We start from the raw sequence: 8081 nt of genomic DNA on the forward strand, positions 1-8081 counted from the left end.
AATTCCCCAAGGGAGAAGGGGATCCCAGCACACCATGGAAATGGTTCTGTAGGATCTGTGCTCCCTTCTCGACTGGCATGTGACTTGGATTAGTTGGAAATGCTGGTAAATGGTGCTTTGAAGACCTTGCCACATGTTGAAGGCAAGTTCTCAATGTACCTTTCCTGGCAGAAATATCCATGGCAGAGTGGCAAGGGCTTACTCATGAGCCAGTTCCCTTAAATTTCACTGAAGATTGATCAGTTCTGGAAACCTTGCCCTGCTCCCTTCTGGAGTCCTGAGGGATCCCACAGGATCGCTGTCAGTGGGAGGAAGGATCATTTATTTGTCCATCCTCTTCCCGAGTGCAATGCCACAGTGTCCTTCTGTGTGCTCTCTGCAGCCACAGAGAAGAGCAGAGAGGGAAGGGGCTGGGCCCAGGGCTGTGCCCCAGGGCTGAGCCTTTCTCAGCTCCTTTGCTGCCCCCAGGAAGCCTTACCTGCTCCTGCTGCCACTGCCAAGCCCTGGCCCTGCCTGGGGCTGGGTTTGGAGCTGCTGGCAGCTCCAGAGAGTCCTTTCTGTCCCAACTACCCCGCATGGGGCTCCTTCCATCCCAGTGTGGGGCCACTGCAGGCACGAGGTCCCCCTGGCCCTGCTCCTGACTGGAAGGCAGAGCCAAGGAAGTGCCTTGGAGGGCACCAACCACCCATGTGCCCTCACTGCCACTCGGGCCTGAAGGAGAATCTTCAGCAGTGCCATTGGAGCTGTTCTGTCCTGCCTTTCGTTTCAGCTGAGCCTGTTGGTAAAGGTGATCTGGCTTCCCAGCCCACGTTCAGGATTGAGCCTCTGGGAGATGGTGAGGGTAGGTCAAGGCCTTTCCCCTGGGAGAGCTGCCAGCTCAGAGCCCAAAGCTCGGCCAGGGGGGCATCACGGCAGGGGCCAGAACAGAGCCATGTACGTGTGTGGCCTCGCCCTGCACAATCCACTCACAATTTCTGCTCAGCACTGGCAGCTGTTTGGAGGAGGGTGGGCCCTGGCCCAGCTAAAAAAAGACCAGATGAATTGTTGAGTTTACCCGATTTTGCATAAGCATGACGTCCTGAAGATGCCATCAAAGTAAATGGAGAATCGTTCCATCTGTTAAGGTGTAGTTTTTGTTTCTCCAGTGATGGGCCAAAAGGCAGGACAGAAGGAGGTGTTTCCGCAAGGAAGCAGAGGCCGATTGGCAGCCCCTGCTGCAGGAAGGAAGGCCAAGCCAAACACAGGCATGGGCATGGACACAGGCTCAGAAGGTAATTGCTGTGCTGGGCTCAGCAGGCCTGGGTGGCTGCAGCTCTTCCACAGGGGCCTGCCCTTGCACAGCCTAACCACAGCCAAAGCTGGAGGTGCCTCTTGAGGCCTTGAGGCCTCTGGAGCTCATTCAGAGCCCCAGGGAAAAGGGGACTCGTGCACCAACGTCCCTCCCGCTGCAGCTGCTCTGGAGCTGGCCCTGAGTGCCCAGAGGCCCAAGGCACAGGAGCAGCCCCGAGCGGGAACCCTGCCGTGAGCCCAGGGCCAGAGCCGGACTTGGCTCCCAACTGGGCAGGGGCTGCACTGGCTCCTGACAGGGCCTGACTCTGTGCCCTGGGGCTGGGGGAGCTGTCACGGGGCAGGGAGGGCCAGGGCTGGCAGTGGCTGCTCAGGGATGGGTTTGGCCCCTGTCCCTCCAAGCAGTGACTGCCCAAGCAGCTGCACTGCCCCCGGGCTCTCCTCCCGGCCTGCTGGGCTTTGTTGGGTGTCACAGCCTGTGCAAAGGGGCGGCAAGTTGCCTGCAGACCCCAGCTCTGGGGGAAACGGAGAACGTCCTGCCTGCATCCACCGTGCTGCCAGCTCAGCAGTGCAGCACAGCACAGGCTGACGCTCCCCATTGCTCCCACAGGTGCAGCTGGAACCACAGCACATGTTCCTGATTCCCAGAAGGGCCTTGGAAGGGGTTTCTGTCAGGGAACAGGCTTCTGGCTAGGGTTACTGGCAGGCCTGCTTGTCTTGGAGCTGATCTTAATCTTATGCTGTGTCCGAATTTGGACTTGCTGGAAAAGGGTAAATGTTTAGTTCACCTTTCTCTCAAACAACTTCTTTTGAAATTGTACTTCAGACAGAAAACATTCCCACTGAGGCTGCACTGTAGGTGTGGCCAGTCCATGATTGTCCAAAGAATTCTTCTGAGGGTTCTGCTGCTGCCCAGAGCTTTCATTGGCCTCCTCATTGCTGGGCCTTGTCCTGGGGGGCCCGCTGGGGCTGCAGCCAGTTCTGGCTCCCACTGAGGCTGCCTGGCCAAGAGCAGCCCCAGGGGCACTGGGCAGAGGCAAAGCACGGTGGGGAGGAGAAAGAGCAGGGACGAGATTGCCCTTGAAAGGCAGAGGCGCTCTGGGGCCCACTCCTGGTCACGGAGCCTGCCCAGAGCCGTGTCCTGCTGGCCGGGGCCTTGAGGGGCAGCTGTGCAGCTGGGCCAAGCTGTGCCAGCAGCTCCAGCCGTGCTGGGGAGCCTTGCCAGCTCTGGGCCCGGCTGTGCAGGAGGTTCCCTGTGTGCCACTGGCACCTGGGGCCTTAGCCACCTCTTCTTCCACAGTTCCACCTCTGGACAGGAGTTGTAAGACGGTGGCTGCACCTCACACCCAAACAGCGGGAGCAGCTCCTCCAGCAGTAAGAAGAGCCTGCGCAGCCCTGTCCAGAGTTCTGAGAAGAAGACTCCAGAACAGCCATCGACAAGGAAATCTCCTATTCTCCTGGAGATCCCACTGACACCTCCTCTCTCCATGTATATCCCCAAGCTACTTCCATCTCCTTTTTGATCATCTTCTGTCCCGTCCCGACTTCTTCTATAGACCCCAGGAGCAGCCCAGCACCCTCCAGCCCCTCCTGAGACCAACATGTCCCTTCCTCTGCCCCTGAGCCCCCTGGTCCCGCCCTCTAAAAAACACTGAAGTTATCCCCGCTCTCTGCCAGGCTAGGTGACGGCCCTTTCTTTTGTTGCACTAAAGGGAAGGTGCCGTCACCCCAGTGTTTGGGTGGCAGCAGCAGCAAAGCCCAGCCGGCAGCAGCACTGGCTGAGCTCCATGGCCAGGAGCAGCTGGGGATGCCCACGGTGTGGGCAGGCAGGAGCCAGGCAGGGGCTGCTGTGACCAGCGGCGGGGTCCTGAGGGCTGGGGAAGCCCAGGGGGCAGGCAGCAGCATGGGGCTCCTGAGAAAAAGCAACTCCATTTGCTTAGATTTTCTGTTTTAGAAATTAGAAATTTGTAGAAATATTTCAAAATATATTTTCTGTAGAGACACACCCCCAAATATATCTTCCCAATTACTATAGTGTTTAAAGATTTTTGTAAGCAGTTTTATAATCTAGAGAACAAGTGACCTTATTTTGTCTTCACATTTCATTCTTAGAAATATTTAGAAATATCTTTTGTAGAGAGACATCCCCAAATGTTTCGTTTATGTTTCCACAACACATCTGTATTTTTGAAACTGGTTTTAGAGTTCCGGAAAATATTTCCCCCTTTTACAATAAAAAATAAAATTGCATTTCAGTGGTAATCTTTATTCTAGGAAGAAGTAAGACCCCTTCAGCCAGCCAGCCTGCTGCAGACAGTCTTTTCCCACAGGAGCCTTGTACCTAGTCACAACCAACATACATAAAACCTTTTCCCTGATATTTCCTGGGATTTTTGACAAGCTCCCGTCTTAGTCTTCTCAGAAAAACTTTGAGCACAGTGGGCATCTCTTCAAGTTGCCATCTTTGCTTCTGGTGGAACTTCCTCAGTTCTAGAGCAGGGCCTTCTCTCAGCTTCCTGCTGGCCCCGGGCTCTCCTCCCAGCTTGCTGGGCTTTGTTGGGTGGCACAGCCTGTGACGTTGCTCCCACGTGTGACTGAGGGCACAGCTTAAGCAGAACCTATCCATCCTGTCTACAAAAACATTTATCACTGAAAGACACCAGGTTTCTGAAATAATTTGGGGAAAGTCTTGGTCATGAAGCTTCCCCAACAAAGGTGGGCCTTTCCAGGTGATATCAGCACACCTTTCAGGGTGGGCAGGTGCCTTACTGTGCAGAGAACTGTCTCCCAACCCACTGGGCCTGAGGGGCATTTACTCTACAACAATGCCAAGGTTTCAGCTGTGGCAGGAGGAGGAGCTGTTCTGAGTGAGAAGCTGAATCAGAAGCTTCAGAGTGCTCAGAAAGTCCTCACAAATAGGTCCCTGTCAGTGGGGATATGGATCATTCCTCTTGGGTTCAGGTGCAAACCAGGCATTTTGAGTAACATTTGCAGCCTGTACTGGCTCCCTCAGGCCTTACACAGCCCAAGGCAGCAAAGGAAACTTGGAAAAAAGCATTAATTCCATAAAAGTGGTGTTGGGAAAGCAGGAGATAGCAAAGCACTGCTGAAAGCACACAGTGTGTATGATGTAAAATTATTGTTTTTTGATATACTGCAACATATTGTTCTAATGGTGGGAGGGAAAAGAAATAATGATCAGTTATCTCATTAATAATGTTCATTTTCTCTTCCAGTATTGCCAGCAGGTTGAGTTAATTGTTAAGCATGACAGTTGGGCTTTAATATCTCAGCTGTAGATTCCAGTCACAGCAGTCTAGTTTAATAATTGGGTTTCTTTCTCCCTCATTTTGACCATAACATACTTATAGCAAATATTAAAATTCATCATAGCACAAAAATAATCCATTTGAAACCTCACCAAAAATGGCAGCACAACAGAGCTCTGCTTAGCATTTAGTGGAGAATTCAGAACAGTTTCTTGGAAAACAAGGAACAGCTTCTCTGATAATTCAACAGCCACTATGTGAACGTGGACACTCAGTGAAAGCCAAGAGTGCTTCAGGTGAGCCAAGGCAGTGTTGAATAGGCTGCTGTCACTAAAAAAGCGCATTCAAACTTCACAGGAAATTCCCTCTGAAATTGCAAATTCATATGTGGTTCTTTAGCTATAGGTAGTTCAGCCATGGCAGTTTACCAGCACTGGCAGAAAGTTGTTTTAACACTGCAACATCAAACTGTTCTGGAGACTTCACAGTCTGCCTTGGAATGGCTGTAGGTGCCAAGTGGACACAGCTTCTGCTGTGAGGAACTTAAAATCCTCCTTACTGCTCTTCCAGACTCTTTAAAGACAAGGTTTATCTTCCAGCATGAGCACAGCTCTGCATAAGCTCATTGACCCCAAAACCTATAGGCATCAAGGCACCCAGCAGAAATCCTGCACATTCCCACCATGCCAGAGAGAAATGGGGCTTATTCTAGGACTGACAAATAGGCAAGACTTTGAGGGGTGAGAGTGGAATGAAAGTAGAAAACTTGAGAAAAGCCTGGTGTTTATAGTTTTGGGAGAAAGGGCAGCAGGACTGTAAGCTGCGTGCTCACCATCTCCTCCTCCAGGTGCACACAGGGATGGAGCAGCCCCAGTGAGTGGTTTCAGGCATTGAAACCACTGTAGACTTGGAATCAATTCACAAGTGAAAATAAAGACAGAAGAATCACAGAATCCCAGACTGGTTTGGGCTGGAGGGACCTCAAAGCCCACCCAGTGCCACCCCTGCCATGGCAGGGACACCTCCCGCTGTCCCAGGCTGCTCCAAGCCCCAGTGTCCAGCCTGGCCTTGGGCACTGCCAGGGATCCAGGGGCAGCCACAGCTGCTCTGGGCACCCTGTGCCAGGGCCTGCCCACCCTCACAGGGAGGAATTTCTTCTTAACATCTGACCAAGTACCTGGTTACAGGCACCAGGAACTGTCTCACTCTGCAGCAGGCTGCAGTCAATGTCTGCTGAAATATGACACACAGAATCCACCACAGGTTCCTCCTGCACACATTGCCTGCACTCCTCTCAGGACACAGCTCTCACAACCAGTCCCAGAGTGCTCCTGCTGCCCAGGAGGAGATGGGAAAGGGCTGAGCCCTGGCTGCAGCCTTGGCAAGAGCTCAGCAAGAGCCATCGGTGTCACCGCAGCCCGAGAGACAGAACAGGGAGAGAATTTCTATTTGCCCTTTGAAGCTGAGAAGGGACCAGTTTGTGTCTGAACAGCATTCCTTCACGCCTCCCCATATTATCTAAAAGTAGGAGACTTAGCAATTAAGCAACCCTCAGATGAATAATTGAGGAAAGCTAAAGACTGGAAAGATACCAAAGGCTTCCCTCACAGGACTGCAGAGTGATGCATTGCTTTGCAACTGCAGATAAACCAGGCCACAACCAACCTCATCCTCTGGCCACTGTCTAAGAGCCAGGAGGAAAAGACTGGAAGCAAGAAAACACCAGCTTACTACAAGTTTTGCCCTGAAACTCCATTGGCACAGGAGCCCCAGGCTTTCCTGCATGATGCTTCGTGATTCCCCGATGCTGTTACAGCCACGCTCAGCTGCTGCACAGCCCATGCATCGTTCACTTGAGCAGCCTGAGCCTGGGAACACCAGAGAGTATTATCAGAGCACAGGGAATGCTGCTCTAATTGTTGGTTTGCAATGTTATGTGGATAAATGATCATCCGGGGAAAGAAACATGGTGTATGTACAGCTAATCTACTTAGAATTTGTTGTAAATAAATCATATTGAATATTAAAACTATTCTCACATTAAAATAACTCCTCAGTATTTTCATTTGATCTTACCAAAAATGATGAAGCTGGACTTTGCTGTCCACCTCTCCCATTCTTACCTCTTGCACTACCAGGAAAGTGCTAAATAGATGAATTGCCAGCTCCCTGCAGCAGAGAGCTGATCTTCTGGGCCCTGTGACACACAGATGAGGGAGTCAAACCACAGAGGTCTTTGGAGGCTAAAATCTTGTGTCTCTGTGGTGCTCACAGCAGCTGATGCCAGGCAAGAGGTGAGCAGCTGCACAGCTGACCCGAGGGCTGTGGGGAGTTGGAAATCCCACATATTTTGTTCATGTGTCAAATCTGGGCTCTGTTTCCTGTGCTCACCCCATAAACTCCATAGGTGAACTCACTAAAAATGGCATCACAGAGATCCCTGCAGATCAGCTAAGTGCAGATACCAGGTCAAAGACTGGACTCACTTACCTTGGAGATCTTTTCCAGCTTTTGTGATGCCTGACTGTATAAACTGAAGCTAGTCTTTTGCTCATACGGCATTTTTGTCATAGCTTCCAAATCAATCCCTTCAGAACATCAGCTGAACAAGTATTGCTCTCCAGGCAGCTTCTCACACAGTAGAGGGATGGGCAATAGAAACCACACAGTTTTTTTTACAAAGGTGTCTTTGTTCTTTTCTATGACAATTTTGGAATCAAGGTCTGTAGCACAAACATTTTTTTTTCAGGTGTACAATAGCCTCTCACCTTTACTGGTTCTGCACAGCAAATTGGGTGCTGAATACCACTCACACATGAATTAGTGGCCAATTGGCCAAAACTCCTCTTTCTTGTCTCCAGCCCAGCTTTAGCCATGACTCTGCACACTCAGAAATCACAGGGCAATGGAAGACTTGTCCTCTTAACAGCAGTAATGCAAGATGACTGCAGATGAAATTTTAATTTCTAATTAATACTTGGTCCCCAGTGATGCTCATGAGTGTCCTGGCTGTTCAGAGGTGTCCCAGCTCTCTCAAACACAACTGCACTAGCCAGGACATCTCATTTCATGGCCCGTGGCAGCAGAAACGCACTGCTACAAGGCTCTGAGGCCAGTGGGCTGCACTACAGAGCAGATAATCTCCAGCAGGGGTTGGAGGAAGAGTTATGCTTTGAGCTCACCTGAAGATGATCAATAGCTGCACCCACCAAATTTGTTTTGTCATTGCCCATCAGAACTAAGGAGAAGAATTTCTCAGGAGCTCCTGCCAACCATTGCCGTGGGCTATTTGAACTCATGTCCTTGTCCCTTTCCCAGGTCTGCTGTGTGAGGAGCCACCTCCACAGTGCTGTCAGACACCCTGGGGCCACCAGCCCCTCGCTGGAAGGGTTCCAGCCAGGTACTGCCAGCTCTGTGTGTGCTGGGGATGTCACCTCCTGCACACACACCTCGTAAACGCCCTATAAACCCCCGGCACTGGAGTGGTGCGGGTGCATTACTATCAAGTTATGTCACTGCTTCCAT

Source organism: Zonotrichia albicollis, chromosome 8, assembly GCF_047830755.1.
Source record: "Zonotrichia albicollis isolate bZonAlb1 chromosome 8, bZonAlb1.hap1, whole genome shotgun sequence".
Taxonomy (NCBI): domain Eukaryota; kingdom Metazoa; phylum Chordata; class Aves; order Passeriformes; family Passerellidae; genus Zonotrichia; species Zonotrichia albicollis.